Here is a 16,745-nt window from a genome sequence, read left to right on the forward strand (position 1 = left end):
AACGTTGATAAAACGATAAATCCCCCAATGCGCGCAGAGAGGACAGTGGGGGCAGGTCTGTGCTCTCCCTTCACAGGCCCCGCCAGGAGGGGGTGATGACATCATCACTGACCAGCTATGTGCTCGGCTCCTCTTACCCCTCAGTGTCCGCGGCCGCTGATCCGCCATCATGAAGGCCTTTTATAGGGAGAAACGGGAAAGAGCGTAAGGACAGCTGATGACGTCAGCGTCATGTGATCGGACCGGGAGGGGCGGAGCTTAATAATTGATGGAGGAAGTGTAGAAGGACCTGCGGAGACGTCACGGTAGCAATCAAATGGGCAAAGTCCTGTGATTACGTCTACGTCACGTGATCGGACTGGGAGGGGCAGAGCTCAGCATTTGATTGGGTAGTGGAGAGAGATAGAGACCTTTGATGAGGTCATATGACATGAGGGGCGGAGCTGAGCAGTGGAGCCTGGTGGTGGTGAAGGACCTGGGATGACACTGCAGTCATGTGACATGAGGGGGCGGAGCTGAGCAGTACGAGGCTTTATCACAGGCGGTGCAGCTGGAGCAGCAGGTAGACGGCGGGTTCTGAGCGGAGACACCGGAAGTGGGTGTGCAGCGCTGATCTCTGCCCGGTCACTGCTGTGTGTTCTCTGTATACAGAGGATATATATATATATATATATATATATATATATATATATATACACACACACACACACACACAGCCCTCGCTGACTGTGGCCCCCAGGATACATTCACACCGGCCCCTGTTTACAGAGGATATATATATATACAGCTCTCGCTGACTGTGGCCCCAGGATACATTCACACCGGCCACTGTATACAGAGGATATATATATATATATATACAGCCCTCGCTGACTGTGGCCCCCAGGATACATTCACACCGGCCCCTGTATACAGAGGATATATGTATATATACAGCCCTCGCTGACTGTGGCCCCAGGATACAGTCACACCGGCCCCTGTTTACAGAGGATATATATATATACAGCTCTCGCTGACTGTGGCCCCAGGATACATTCACACCGGCCACTGTATACAGAGGATATATATATATATATATACAGCCCTCGCTGACTGTGGCCCCCAGGATACATTCACACCGGCCCCGTATACAGAGGATATATATATATATATATATATATATACAGCCCTCGCTGGCTGTGGCCCCAGGATACAGTCACACCGGCCCCGTATACAGAGGATATATATATATACAGCCCTCGCTGGCTGTGGCCCCAGGATACATTCACACCGGCCCCGTATACAGAGGATATATATATATATATATATATACAGCCCTCGCTGACTGTGGCCCCAGGATACATTCACACCGGCCCCGTATACAGAGGATATATATATATATACAGCCCTCGCTGACTGTGGTGGCCCCAGGATACATTCACACCGGACCCTGTATACAGAGGATATATATATATACACAGCCCTCGTTGTCTTCGTTGAGCGTCAGTCTTTCTGTCAGATGATGTCACATTCTCCTCCAGCAGTCTCTGGTACAATGAAGAATTCCTAGTGGAGTCTATGATGAGAAGCTGCCCAGGTCCTGATGTAGTAAAGCAGCCCCAGCCTAGAACATGTCCACCTCCGGATTTCATGTCACTGTCAGAATGTTCTGCTCCTATGGACAGATAATGGTTTGCTTCGTCTTTCCATAGCAGATTTTTCTAGAACTCCAGTTGTTTCCCAAGTGTTCATTGCTAAACCATAGTCTTGCCCTGATGTTTTCTTTCTGAATAGCAGAGGTCTTCTTCTGGCGTACCGTCGGAAGCTGGCATTGACAATATTTCAGATCGTGGTTTTAACTTTTATTGTCTTTTTCCGATGGTAGACCTTAGTAATGGTGAAGACATTATGGAGTTCTTGTCTGAATCTTGGGTTCTCCTCTCAGGCTGACCTTGCGAAGACAGGCTGACCCGGGCAGTTATCTGAAGTGTCCACTTGTAGCTGGTTTTATGGACAGTGGCGTTATTGATATCCTACAATTTTCCCCTTCTAGACTCACAGGTATCCATAATCTTTCTGAAGGGCTCAGAGCACTCTGGATCCAGGCATGGTGACATAGAAAAGAGCAAACAAAATGTCTGAGGTTTACATAGGAGACATTTGTCCTCCTTTCTAATGGACGTTTTTGTTGCAGATCTGACTGCAACTGTCCAGTTCATCTACACGTGTAATTTTTTAGGCTGAAGACCACATTGAGGTTTTACTTTACACAGACAGTCGTTCTAGTTGTGTTACCTCCACAGAACAGGGTTTACATGAAGCGTTCCTGACACAGCTGCACAGTCACCCCCATCATCTGCTCTCTAGCTCGGACATCGCGATGCAGCAGTGAAGCGAGCAATGTGAAGGACACTGCCAGCATGACCCAGCTGTTCCACCGCCTGAAGGATGCATACAAAGAAGAAATGCAGCACCATCTTGACACCCTCTTTCTTGAATTATACCACAGGGAGAAGGTGGTACATAGGGGCTTGAGGCTCATCTTTCCCTCTGCCTTCAAGGAAGATCCGGAGTACAGCAAGAAGTGGGAGGAGCTTCTCAATCACTGATCCTTCCTCCTAATGGACTTACTGCATGCAAGGAGTTAGTACAGTGGCTCCAAGAGGAGATAATTACCACCACCACTACAATTAGCACCTCCAGCAGCACAAGAGCCACCCGGCCTTCTCCATTATTAATCAGAATTTGATTGGACGCTTAGTCCAGAACGAGAATGCCATTATTAAGAATAAAATGCAAAAACTCAGGAATGACAAGCAGGACTACTTATCAGGCAAGCAGAGGTCATGGAAGACCTCTGCCACCTGTGCCAGATGTACAAGTAACAATGCAAATCCTGTAACTGTGTCTTGCATATCACCACCTCGCCGTAGGCCATTCCAGGCTGAACCACCACACCACCTCCCCGGGTCACCCGAGCAATAACCAGCCCAGCAGAAGTTGTTGGAGTAGATACTCCACCAGATCTATCCCCTGGGTCCACCACACCACCTCCCCGGGTACCCCACAGTCCCAGGTCATCCAAGCAATAACCAGCCCAGCAGAAGTTGTTGGAGTAGATACTCCACCAGATCTACGGTATTCCCTGGGTCCACCTAGTGGCCCTTACTAGATACTACACATCTCTAGTGAGCACTGCAAAGTATAAGGCACTAGCAATTCACTAACCCCCTGGCAATAATTTTAACAATATTTTTGAACAATTCTAGTTTTTAAATTTGCTGTATATATTAATTATTATTCATTTGTTCACTTACTCTTATTTACATATTCCAACCCCCTTGGGGGTAGGATTTCTGCCCAAAAAATGGTGGTGTAAACTGTGCACTCGTACCTTTTTGTATTATGTTTCTTGATCTGAAGAAGGGAACGTTCCGGCCCAGAAACGCGTAATCCGTGGAAACAGTGAATAAATAAAAGCTATAAACTTACCTACAAGTCTGGACCTTCCTGGTTGCGGCGTTGCTGACCTGAATTTTCAGCCTGGCACGCTTTGCCTTGAGGGAAGAAGATTGGCCGCACCAGTTACCTCTATCCACTGCACGACTGGATGTTAAGCTCCAAGCGTAACCCATTCAGGTGAGCCTTGTTCACCAGCAGATTCAACTATCTGTCAAAACGGTCCCACCGATGAGCGCTGCTCTCCTTCAGTGGAATGGCGGGAACAGCGGAGGGACACAATACTGACGGGCAGGTCAGCCACTAGGTGGAGTGTCTCTGTATGCACCCAGAAGGAAGGGCGATGACGCCGCCATCATTGTGCCCAAATTCCGGTTGCTAGGGCAGGATGTGTCCTACTCACAACTATTGTTCTATATTTAATATTAAATAATGAATGTATAGAGTGAACATAAGACCATTAGAGCTAAATATAAGATAACAATGTGAGATGGCGCGGAGCTTCACGATCCGTCGGACTAATTTCCCCTTGTTTACTCCCCCCATATTGTCTCCACTATTAAGTAATTTTTACGGTATTTATAAAATAAAAATCATGATTAAGTATTATTGTTTGACCCTATATGATCTATAATGAATATATTAATATTATGTAAATTATGGAGAAAGAACTGGGATACATGATTTATTAGATATATTAGGAGTTAACCTGATTGGAGCATAAGATCCGGATACACGTACATGAGTGGGAACAATAAATTAGAAACAATTGATAGAAATATAATGTTATTAAAAGCTGATGTGTAGTTAAATCTATGATTATAAATAATAAATATGTCCTGGATGAATTTGGAAACATAAGTGTGAATATTGGGTAATCGCGGAGCACTTATGAATACATGATCGGAAAATAATAATTTAATTTATATTAATCATGGCTTTAAGTATTAGGAAATATTAGTCAACATAATCAAGAATTAAAACAGTGGCGTAGAATCAATTGTTACATCTGATCACGTGATCGATAAGTTACTTAATGTTAATATGTGTAGTCTTACGTTAATAAATTCCTCTAGGTGAATCACTGATATTTAACATGACTTTTGATAGTAGTAAGAAGTCCTCGTCAGTGTCAGTTAGGTCCACCTTATGTGGTATCATGGTCCCCAGGCATGCGCAGAGCCGAAACGCTTAAGGTCTTGAGCACTCGCAGTAATGTGAATGTCAGAACCGAAATTCTAATTTTCTAGAGCATGCGCAGATAGCGCGCTGTAATGAGAACTAAGTCCATTGACGTGCGCGGGACTTGGTAAAGGTAACGCGAGAATGTAGGGACGGCACTGGAGAAAAGGAGGAGGTAACTATGGGAGGAGATACGGGTAGTTGGTCCCAATGATAGTGAAGATAAGAAGCAATATATTTATACAAGCCATGTCTCTATATGTGATAGCTTAATGGCGATGATGTCACAGTGGGAGGCTATAAAAGATCCGTGCCACGCCCATCAATCGTTCACTGTCCGATCCCCTGAAGAAGCCAGAGCAGCTGGCGAAACATGTCGGGGGGGCAGTGTTTGAGGGATATTTTAGCATAGAAGTGACTCCTTGTGTTTGGAAGAAACAATATTAACTTTATGTGGTAGGCAGAACAAAATCTGAGAAGAAGAGCCTGGAGCGAGCGCGCGGCTACTAGCCTCTTACCACACTTATAGCACAAAGTACAACAGTGCTAATATATAATACTAGGAGTAATGAGGCGACAGAACAGAAACAATTTAATGGTCAATGAAGGGATTTAATAACAAGTTATAAACTGCCCATCCAAAAAAAATAGTCGCCACCAAAAATATTTTGTTGGACCGCCTTTAGCTTTGATTACGGCATGCATTCGCTGTGGCATTGTTTCGATAAGCTTCTGCAATGTCACAAGATTTATTTCCATCCAGTGTTGCAGTAGTTTTTCACCAAGACCTTGCATTGATGATGGTAGAGTCTGCTGTGCAAAGCCTTCTCCAGCACATCCCAAAGATTCTCAATGGGGTTAAGCTCTGGACTCTGTGGTGGCCAATCCATGTGTGACAATGATGTCTCATGCTCCCTGAACCACTCTTTCACAATTTAAGCCCGATGAATCCTGGCATTGTCATCTTGGAAAATGCCTGTGCCATCAGGAAAGAACAGATCCATTGATAGAATAACCTGGTCCTTCAGTATGTTCAGGTAGTCAACTGACTCATTCTTGGAGCACATACTGTTGCTGAACCCAGACCTGACCAACTGCAGCAACCCCAGATCATAGCACTGCCCCCACAGGCTGGTACAGGAGGCACTAGACATGATGGGGGCATCACTTCATCTGCCTCTCTTCTTACCCTGATACGCCCATCACTCTGGAACAGGGTAATTCTGGACTCATCAGACCACATGACCTTCTTCCATTGCTCCAGAGTCCAATCTTTATGCTCCCGAGCAAATTAAAGCCTTTTTTCTGGTTTCCTCACTAATTAGTGGTTTATTTACGGCTACACAGCTGTTCAGTCCCAATCCCTTGAGTTCCCTTCACATTGTGCGTGTGGAAATGCTCTTACTTTCACTATTAAACATAGCCCTGAGTTCTACTGATGTTTTTCTTCGATTTGATTTCACCAAACGTTTAAGTTATCGCCGATCACGATCATTCAGGATTTTTTTCCCGCCACAATTCTTCCTCGAATACGATGGGTCCCCACTATCCTTCCAGTTTTTAATAATGTATTGGACAGTTCTTAACCCAATTTTAGTAGTTTCTGCAATCTCCTTAGATGTTTTCTCTGCTTGATGCATGCCAATGAGTTGACCCTTCTCAAACAGACTGACATCTTTTCCACGACCACGAGATGTGTCTTTCAACATGGTTGTTTAAGAAATGAGAAGCAACTCATTGCACCAGTCGAGGTTAAATAACTTGTTGCCAGCTGAAAGATAATCGCCGGTGCAGTAATTATCCAATAGGAGGCTCAGAACTATCTGCTTAGTTAAATCCAGATGCAGTGTATTAAAAGTTAAGTTTTATATGAGGTAATATAGGCATATGTAAAAAATAAGGCAAATAGTAAGTTAAACTAACTGAAAACATTGTTACTGTGCTGTACACACACACACACTGCAGTGTAGTACGGCCAGATCTTCTTCTGTTCCTCTAATGTTCGCAACAGCTCCAGTAGAGTTCTGTTCAGCTGCTCCACGCACCATTTCCCTGTGAAGGATAGGGTGTAGCACGGGTCTTCCGAATCTGGTACAACTGCTCTTTTACCACTCTGCCTTCAAAGCAAGCCCCCTGGTTGGAGTGCAGTTGTGTAGGACAGCCATAAGGCAGTATAAAATTATTCTACAGGGTTCATGCTGCCGATTCAGCAGTTTGGTTTCAGGTGGGGACTGCTAGTGCAAACTAAGTGAAGTGGTCCACCATGACCAACAGATACTTGTATTCACACAGGGACTCTTCTACCATCAGATAGTTCATCATCACAAGTTGTAGTGGGTAGCTAGTCTGTATAAGGCCAATTGGGGCCTGTTGATCCCCAGCTCTTGCTAGCCTGCAGTTTTGGCAGCTTTTGCAAATGTCTTGGTCCATCTTTTGTCCGTTGGAATGATAGAATTTCTGCAGCCACGCAAAGGCTAGGTCGCCCTCCTCATTCCGGGTAAGAGATTTCCTCTTCGTTCCTCCAAGCTGTGACCCATTGAAGAGTTCAGGGGCGCTGCTACCTTGGCAAAATCCTTGATCAATCTCAACTAATACCCAACCAGTCCTAGGAAGGCCCGCAGCTCACTGCCATTGCTGGGTAGGGGCCATTACTGTATGGCCTGAATCTTCAAGTCCATGGTCTGGACTCCTCCTCTTGTCACCACATGGCCTAGATACTCAATGCTCTCCTGGAACAAGTAGCACTTACTGGGTTTCAACTTAAGCCCATGTTTCTCTAGGTGGCTGAGGACCAGGTCCAATCACTGTAGATCACTGGACTGATGACAGCAGGTCTCTATGTCCCAGCACTGGCACAGCTGCCGCTGACACAACACCTGCCCATTCATTGCTTCCTGAGGCCGCGCGGCCGGTGGGGGAGTTTACAAACTACATCTGGGGCTAGAAAATACGACTGACAACAATCTACTCCACATCATGTACACAAAGAAAAAAGTACAACTCCCATCATTTACAGGCTTTTACTGTGTGATATCAGAGGAGGAGGTAGAAGAGGAGAGGACTAAAACTCCCAGCATGTCCAGCACGCTATTATGGGATATCAGAGGACATTACAGGAGGAAGTAAAAGAGGAGAGGACTACAACTCCCAGCATGTCCAGCCTGTTATTATGTGATATCAGAGGACATTACAGGAGGAGGTAGAAGAGGAGAAGACTACAACTCCCAGCATGTCCAGCCTGTTATTATGTGATATCAGAGGACATTACAGGAGGAGGTAGAAGAGGAGAGGACTACAACTCCCAGCATGTCCAGCCTGTTATTATGTGATATCAGAGGACATTACAGGAGGAGGTAGAAGAGAAGAGGAGAGGACTACAACTCCTAACATGTCCAGCCTGTTATTATGTGATATCAGAGGACATTACAGGAGGAGGTAGAAGAGGAGAGGACTACAACTCCCAGCATGTCCAGCCTGTTATTATGTGATATCAGAGGACATTACAGGAGGAGGTAGAAGAGGAGAGGACTACAACTCCCAGCATGTCCAGCCTGTTATTATGTGATATCAGAGGACATTACAGGAGGAGGTAGGAGAGGACTACAACTCCCAGCATGTCCAGCCTGTTATTATGTGATATCAGAGGACATTACAGGAGGAGGTAGAAGAGGAGAGGATTACAACTCCCAGCATGTCCAGCCTGTTATTATGTGATATCAGAGGACATTACAGGAGGAGGTAGAAGAGGAGAGGACTACAACTCCCAGCATGTCCAGTGTGTTAATATGTGATATCAGAGGACATTACAAGAGGAGGTAGGAGAGGACTACAACTCCCAGCATATCCAGCCTGTTATGTGATATCAGAGGACATGACAGGAGGAGGTAGGAGAGGACTACAGCTCCCAGCATATCCAGCCCGTTATTATGTGATATCAGAGGACATAACAGGAGGAGGTAGGAGAGGAGAGGACTACAACTCCTAGTATGTCCTTCACTCTCACAATAAATCCATCCTTTCTCCATTTTCTTCTACTTTATACAAAGCTCCGCCTCCTGCACTGATCACATGACAGTGACATCATCCCAGGTCCTTCTCTACCACTTCTCTCCACTGCTGAGCTCCGCCTCCTGCATTGATCACATGACGGTGACATCATCCCAGGTCCTTCATCTCTTGCGGTCCAGCAGATACAGAGCAGCCCCTCCTCTCTCCACAAGCTCCTGCATTCTTTATCAGTTCTTCCCACATTTGGTCATGTGACCATGAAGGAGCATGTGACCAGTGACGTCACAGACCTCCTTCTAACAGCTCCACTCTAGCATCTACCCTGCTGTGGAGTCTGGAGCCTCTTCTCTCTGGTATCAGCCATTAGCAGAGCCCTGTGCCTGATGAGAGCACTCAGTGTGTGGCCCCGGTAGAAGGTGAGTGCTCATTACACACGGAGAGACGCAGTGCATGCTGGGGGTTATAGTTACTGAGGAGACCAGCCAGTATGGAGCTGTCACAGTCCCTCCCGTGAGAGAGGTGAGAAGATCGGATAGACTTGCTGCACGTGAGGCTATCTGACAGGTCTCTCTGGTTTCCTCTATGTATGTTGTGATTTGGCAGGATCTCGCCTCTCCTCAGGTGCCGCTCGTTATCGGTGACGAGGCTCTATTTAGGTCCGCCTCACACTGCTGACCATGCGGTTGATAGTTTCTGCTTGGAGTTGCCGGTGCTGGTTTGTCTTGGATCTCCTGCTTCTCCATACATCTCCCAGCTGGAAGGAACCAGCTGTCTCATCCCCTGCTACCTATCCTAGGGCTCGTCAGTTTTAGCAGGGCTGTATGTATCCAGTGTAACGAATCTCCTGGCACCCCGACTGGGTACCTCCGTTTTTGGATGCTCCTAGTTCTTCCCGAGGGGTCCAAGCACTCCACTCTACACCGTAACCACCACAGGAACAGCTCTTACAAGAGCTAGGGGTTATAGCCAGGGAAGTATTCAGCATATAGCAATCCCCACACACACGAGACGAGGCTCTATGTTAAAGGCCAAAACAGGAACTCACTTTATTGAAGACCAACTCAGTATATATACAGTTCAAGAAGTCTAACAACATAACGTAGTCAACCATGAACAACATGCAAACAGACCCCCCCCCCCTCCATAATGAATGAATAGGGAGAGAGGAGACACATGTGATGGGATTATCTCCTGAGTGTATCATAGGGTGATCTACTCATCTACACTGGAGTCGGCTACTCCTAGAATCCGCTATCTTAATCCCATCACTAACACAATCAGTGGGAGTCTCAGTTGAGTTAACCCTTTTTGTGTTGCTGAATTTAAACCCTGCACCTTTAATGGGCAATAGGAAATATGTGTCATATAAATTCCACACATAAATCAGAGTTTATAGTTCCTTGTAACCCCAAAAGGTCTGAGGGGGTCTCCATAGTTCTGGGTCCATAGTCCGTAGGAAGGAGTTTAGCCGTCAGGCTTCTCCAACAGCCCCAGTGATGGTTCAGTCCGTCACATTTCTCCCCTCCCAACAGTAGACTAACCAGGTACCTGACCTCCTGTCGGTCAGTGCCTGAGTTAGTCGAGTAGCCCACCTATAAACAAACACTGGTCCTGTTAAACTCTGGGGCCTGGCTCTGTTCTGTATGTCCCCAGCTGTTGAGTGAGCGTCTGCTACTCCTTGCTGCGTTGTTGTTCTCTAGCTTGGAGCTGTGGGTACTTGGAGGGCAGAGGCCAACTGCGCTCTGCCCAGATGCCAGCTCTTCCGCTGGGGTAGCCTGTGTGGAGTCAGCCTCTGGACAAGAGGATAGGGGAGGGCAGAGGCAACTGCGCTCTGCCCAGATGCCAGCTCTTCCGCTGGGTTAGCCTGTGCAGAGTCAGCCTCTGGACAAGAGGATAGGGGAGGGCAGAGGCCAACTGCGCTCTGCCCAGATGCCAGCTTTTCCGCTGGGTTAGCCTGTGCGGAGTCAGCCTCTGGACAAAATGATAGGGGAGGGCAGAGGCCAACTGCGCTCTGCCCAGATGCCAGCTCTTCCGCTGGGTTAGCCTGTGTGGAGTCAGCCTCTGGACAAGAGAACAGGGGAGGGCAGAGGCCAACTGCGCTCTGCCCAGATGCCAGCTCTTCCGGTGGTGTAGCCTGTGGGGAGTCAGCCTCTGGACAAGAGGATAGGGGAGGGCAGAGGCCGACTGCGCTCTGCCCAGATGCCAGCTCTTACGCTGGGGTAGCCTGTGGGGAGTCATCCGTTGGACAAGAGGATATGGGAGGGCAGAGGCCAACTGCGCTCTGCCCAGATGCCAGCTATTCCGCTGGTGTAGCCTGTGGGGAGTCAGCCTCTGGACAAGAGGATAGGGGAGGGCAGAGGCCAACTGTGCTCTGCCTAGATGCCAGCTCTTCCGCTGGGGTAGTGTAACGGATCTCCTAGCACCCCGACCGGGTACCTCCGTCGATAGATGCTCCTAGTGCTTACCGAGGACTCCAAGCACTCCACTTGACACCGTACGCACTGCAGACCCCACGAACCACCAAAGCTTGGTTGAGGTCTCACCGTCTCCTACCCACCCTGGACCTATGACAAGGCTCCAGGCTCCAGTGGGTGAACCTCTCCTAAAACCAGAGAGCAGGAACAGCTCTTACAAGAGCTAGTAGTTATGCAGGGGGAGTATAGCAACTCTTCAGCGTATAGCAATCCCCCAGTTTTGATCAGTTATCCAAACACCAGTCTCAACATGATGAAGGATAAAACAGGAACACTTTATTGAGGGCTACCCGCCCGTATTTATGCAGGTCCCCATCTGGTGGCCACGCCCTTAGGGGACCAGAAGGGAGACTGTGACACAGTACAGATATGCAGCAATTCAGGATACACAGACACAACACATCCCCACAATGCATCATGGTTTCCTCCTCTCTGCCCTGGCGACACCCGAGGAGCAATCCAATTATGTCTCAGGACAAAGGGAAATCACCAATACATATGTGGAGACAACAGGACAGGAATCACCACCCAAACACACAATGTCACACCCCCACACCAAACACAGACATTTAACATATCCCCAGATAGCTCAAGTCTGAGTGCATATCATTAGGTGAATGGCACTCAGAATACACAAATACAATACTATTAGCTATCTGGGTGCCCTCACATAACATACAATTTAACCGAATGCATAATAACATAAAATACAATTCCAAAGACAGATTTAAGCTGTGCGGCCGGTCTGTCTTCTCCTTTAAAGTTAGTATGGGCCATTATCCTGAGGCAAGAGGCTGGCAAACAGCCCCCTCCAAAACACCGTGGCGAGGTTGGTTTCGCCACACATCTCCCCCTCCCAGGGAAGACTAACCAGATACCTGACCTCACGGTCAGTACCTGAGTTAGTCTGGCAATCCAACCACAACCCAATACTGGACCTGTTGAATCTTGGGGCCTGGCTCTGTTCTGTATGTCCCCAGCTGTTGAGTGGGCATCTGCGACTCCTTGCTTCCTTGTTGCTCTCTAGCTTGGAGCGGTAGGTACTTGGTGGGCAGAGGCCGACTGCGCTCTGCCCTGATGCCAGCTCTTCTGCTGGGGTAGCCTGTGGGAAGTCCGGCTCTGGAGAAAAGGATAGAGGAGGGCAGAGGCCGACTGCGCTCTGCCCTGATGCCAGCTCTTCTGCTGGGGTGAGGGGGGTACAAGCCAGTCTTGTAACAAGGGGGTCGGTGGAGCAGAGGCTAGCGGCTCTCTGCCCTGATGCCAGCTCTTCCGCTGGGAAAGGATCAGTGGGTAGCGCAGGCTCATCCCCGGCCCCCAGAACTCTGTTGGGAAGTAGCTGGGAAGGGGAGGGCTCGCTTACCTCCTCCTCCTGGTATCCCTGCGGAGAGGGATGGGGATCTGGACCGACTGTCCAGCATCCCTGTAGGACTGGCACCGAGCCCGCGGTCTCATCTGCGCCCATGCAGAGGGGCTTGTGTTCCCCTTTTCCCGGTATCTCCGGCTGCTGGTGGAAGGTGAGGCCGGTTGCCTCTCCTCTCCAGGACTCTGGTTGCTGTAGGGCAGAGGGACCCCGCATCTCCTCCCCCTGGAACTCAGGTTGCCGCTGGGGAGAGAGACCGGTTGTCTCCTCTCCCTGTGATATGCACTGCCGCTGGAGATCTGGGCAGGTGGCCCAGCATCCTTGCAGGGCCGGTAGAGAGACCTCGGTCCCATCTCCACCTGCCATCTGTGGGTCCTCCCAGGACCAGTCTGTGAGGTCCCTCAACATTTGCGAGTAAGGACCACCTGCGTCCACACCTGGCAATTCCGGCTGCTGCTGAGGGTCTGGGCCAGCTGCCCAGCATCCCGGTGGAGAGCCCTCGATCTCGTCTCCACCTGCCTGTTGTGGTTCCTCACAGGACCAGTCTATGAGGACCCCTACCTCTGTAGCTGGTACTGAAGCAGGGGATACTTCAGTCGGGTCTTCCCAGCTGTAGGGTTGTAGGTCTGGGACTGCCACCCAGTTCTCTGGCAGTGTATATTGGGACCGAATTGAGCTGAAGAAGTATTGGTAGTCCTGCTCCAGCTCCCACTCCTTTGTCACTAGAGATGCCAGGTCTTGTCTCGCCTCTCTCGCTGTAGCCCAATCATGCATAGCCTCTCTGTGGTCATAGATATCCCAGAACCGGGACCCTCCAGCATCTCCGAACTCCGGTTCTGCGAAGGCCTCAAACAGGCCAGGGCCATCATAATCCTCACCCTCGGGTCTGTCGTGCTCAGCCATCCCGGGGGAGTGCCGAATCACATACCACCAGAGTGCCTGGTAGGCGTCATCTAGCCAAAGCTCCTTCCATACCAGGCTCTCCAGTTCTGTCACCCACTCATTCAGGGGCTTCTCTCCCAGAAGGGGCATTCGCAGGGCCACTCGCATCCGCAACTGCTGCTCCTCACTGGGGAGACACTCGCCCCGCCGACGCTGTACATCTTCCAGGGCCTCGTGCCAGACGCCTTTCCGGACTGCATCCCTCCAGTCCGGGTCATCCTCCTCCTCATAGTGGAACGCTGTTCGAAGACTAGCCGATTCCATCCTGCTGTAGCCAGGGGCGCTGTACGGATACTAGCGTTGCCCTCAATATACTCCACGAACGGTGTCTCCGAGCTGCTTCTCCTCACACTAGGACGCCATCCCACTGCTGCAACCAATGTAACGGATCTCCTAGCACCCCGACCGGGTACCTCCGTCGATAGATGCTCCTAGTGCTTTCCGAGGACTCCAAGCACTCCACTTGACACCGTACGCACTGCAGACCCCACGAACCGCCGAAGCTTGGTTGAGGTCTCACCGTCTCCTTCCCACCCTGGACCTACGACAAGGCTCCAGGCTCCAGTGGGTGAACCTCTCCTAAAACCAGAGAGCAGGAACAGCTCTTACAAGAGCTAGTAGTTATGCCAGGGGAGTATAGCAAATCTTCAGCGTATAGCAATCCCCCAGTTTTGATCAGTTATCCAAACACCAGTCTCAACATGATGAAGGATAAAACAGGAACACTTTATTGAGGGCTACTCGCCCGTATTTATGCAGGTCCCCATCTGGTGGCCACGCCCTTACGGGACCAGAAGGGAGACTGTGACACAGGACAGATATGCAGCAATTCAGGATACACAGACCCAACACATCCCCACAATGCATCATGGTTTCCTCCTCTCTGCCCTTGCGACACCCGAGGAGCAATCCAATTATGTCTCAGGACAAAGGGAAATCACCAATACACATGTGGAGACAACAGGACAGGAATCACCACCCAAACACACAATGTCACACCCCCACAGCAAACACAGACATTTAAAGGGGTTCTGCACTTTCAATTAACTGATGATCTATCCTCTGGATAGATCATCAGCTTCTGATCGGCGTGGGTCCGACACCCGGGACCCCTGCCGATCAGCTGTTTGAGAAGGCAGCGGCGCTCCAGCAAGGCCGCGGCCTTCTCACTGTTTACCGCCGGGCCGCCCGCCCACTGACGTCACGACTTGTACCAACTAGAGTGGGCGCGGCTAAGCTCTGTTCACTTGAATGGGCTTGACTGCCTGTGACGTCAGTGGGCGGGCGGCCCGGCGGTAAACAGTGAGAAGGCCGCGGCGCTGCTGGAGCGCCGCTGCCTTCTCAAACAGCTGATCGGCGGGGGTCCCGGGTGTCGGACCCCCGCCGATCAGAAGCTGATGATCTATCCAGAGGATAGATCATCAGTTAATTGAAAGTGCAGAACCCCTTTAAATGTCTGTGTTTGCTGTGGGGGTGTGACATTGTGTGTTTGGGTGGTGATTCCTGTCCTGTTGTCTCCACATGTGTATTGGTGATTTCCCTTTGTCCTGAGACATAATTGGATTGCTCCTCGGGTGTCGCAAGGGCAGAGAGGAGGAAACCATGATGCATTGTGGGGATGTGTTGGGTCTGTGTATCCTGAATTGCTGCATATCTGTCCTGTGTCACAGTCTCCCTTCTGGTCCCGTAAGGGCGTGGCCACCAGATGGGGACCTGCATAAATACGGGCGAGTAGCCCTCAATAAAGTGTTCCTGTTTTATCCTTCATCATGTTGAGACTGGTGTTTGGATAACTGATCAAAACTGGGGGATTGCTATACGCTGAAGATTTGCTATACTCCCCTGGCATAACTACTAGCTCTTGTAAGAGCTGTTCCTGCTCTCTGGTTTTAGGAGAGGTTCACCCACTGGAGCCTGGAGCCTTGTCGTAGGTCCAGGGTGGGAAGGAGACGGTGAGACCTCAACCAAGCTTCGGCGGTTCGTGGGGTCTGCAGTGCGTACGGTGTCAAGTGGAGTGCTTGGAGTCCTCGGAAAGCACTAGGAGCATCTATCGACGGAGGTACCCGGTCGGGGTGCTAGGAGATCCGTTACATTGGTTGCAGCAGTGGGATGGCGTCCTAGTGTGAGGAGAAGCAGCTCGGAGACACCGTTCGTGGAGTATATTGAGGGCAACGCTAGTATCCGTACAGCGCCCCTGGCTACAGCAGGATGGAATCGGCTAGTCTTCGAACAGCGTTCCACTACGAGGAGGAGGATGACCCGGACTGGAGGGATGCAGTCCGGAAAGGCGTCTGGCACGAGGCCCTGGAAGATGTACAGCGTCGGCGGGGCGAGTGTCTCCCCAGTGAGGAGCAGCAGTTGCGGATGCGAGTGGCCCTGCGAATGCCCCTTCTGGGAGAGAAGCCCCTGAATGAGTGGGTGACAGAACTGGAGAGCCTGGTATGGAAGGAGCTTTGGCTAGATGACGCCTACCAGGCACTCTGGTGGTATGTGATTCGGCACTCCCCCGGGATGGCTGAGCACGACAGACCCGAGGGTGAGGATTATGATGGCCCTGGCCTGTTTGAGGCCTTCGCAGAACCGGAGTTCGGAGATGCTGGAGGGTCCCGGTTCTGGGATATCTATGACCACAGAGAGGCTATGCATGATTGGGCTACAGCGAGAGAGGCGAGACAAGACCTGGCATCTCTAGTGACAAAGGAGTGGGAGCTGGAGCAGGACTACCAATACTTCTTCAGCTCAATTCGGTCCCAATATACACTGCCAGAGAACTGGGTGGCAGTCCATTCACTTGAATGGGCTCTGTTCACTTGAACGTCAGTGGGCGGGCGGCCCGGCGGTAAACAGTGAGAAGGCCGCGGCGCTGCTGGAGCGCCGCTGCCTTCTCAAACAGCTGATCGGCGGGGGTCCCGGGTGTCGGACCCCCGCCGATCAGAAGCTGATGATCTATCCAGAGGATAGATCATCAGTTAAATGAAAGTGCAGAACCCCTTTAACATATCCCCAGATAGCTCAAGTCTGAGTGCATATCATTAGGTGAATGGCACTCAGAATACACAAATACAATACTATTAGCTATCTGGGTAACAGGTAGCCTGTGGGAAGTCAGCCTCTGGACAAGAGAATAGAGGAGGGCAGAGGCCAACTGCACTCTGCCCAGATTCCAGCTCTTCTGCTGGTGTAGCCTGTGGGGAGTCAGCCTCTGGACAAGAGGATAGGGGAGGGCAGAGGCCGACTGCGCTCTGCCCAGATGCCAGCTCTTACGCTGGTGTAGCCTGTGGGGAGTCATCCGTTTGACAAGAGGATATGGGAGGGCAGAGGCCAACTGTCCAGCTATTCCT

At 50.0% G+C, this 16,745-nt stretch overlaps 1 protein-coding gene and 1 long non-coding RNA gene across 2 annotated transcripts in view; one reads left to right on the plus strand and one right to left on the minus strand.

Moving 5' to 3' along the window:
• The window catches only part of LOC122933895 (zinc finger protein 613-like), a 142,196-nt gene that overhangs the window by 37,641 nt on the left and 87,810 nt on the right, over window positions 1-16,745 (minus strand). The window lies entirely within an intron of this gene.
• Window positions 8,818-16,745, plus strand: part of LOC122933923 — a 31,833-nt gene continuing 23,905 nt past the window's right edge. The window contains exon 1 of the long non-coding RNA XR_006388589.1: window positions 8,818-9,044. This is a non-coding gene — a long non-coding RNA (uncharacterized LOC122933923). The remainder of the gene's footprint in view (window positions 9,045-16,745) is intronic.

This window comes from Bufo gargarizans, chromosome 4 (assembly GCF_014858855.1).
Source record: "Bufo gargarizans isolate SCDJY-AF-19 chromosome 4, ASM1485885v1, whole genome shotgun sequence".
Lineage (NCBI taxonomy): Eukaryota > Metazoa > Chordata > Amphibia > Anura > Bufonidae > Bufo > Bufo gargarizans.